We start from the raw sequence: 388 nt of genomic DNA, 5'->3' as shown, positions 1-388 counted from the left end.
TTCTTGTAGGGATGATACATTTTTTTTTGTAGTCGGGTGAGAAAGTGTGAAGCTGAATGGTAAAGATGAAAAAGACTGTAGTATTTTCTTTTTCTGTGTGTGTTTACTGTTTATACTACTAGTTTATTGATTTTGAGCAGGTTTCCTATTACTTGGTCAGCTAGAGAAACGTTGTCTGTCGATTTACATGTCGTTAAAAGAATTTACATATCTTTTTAAGAATTTAGTTTCGTAAAATCATGACAATCATCATCGACAACTTTGCAATACTAATGATATCAATTGATTTATTCTTTATTACAGAAAATTCTCCTTAAATGAACCGCATAGTACACTAATTTTGTAAGGTAGGCAAAATCATAATGATAAAATATTACGAAAGGCTGAC

This window comes from Penaeus monodon, chromosome 33, assembly GCF_015228065.2.
Source record: "Penaeus monodon isolate SGIC_2016 chromosome 33, NSTDA_Pmon_1, whole genome shotgun sequence".
Taxonomy (NCBI): domain Eukaryota; kingdom Metazoa; phylum Arthropoda; class Malacostraca; order Decapoda; family Penaeidae; genus Penaeus; species Penaeus monodon.
This window is presented reverse-complemented; position numbering follows the sequence as displayed.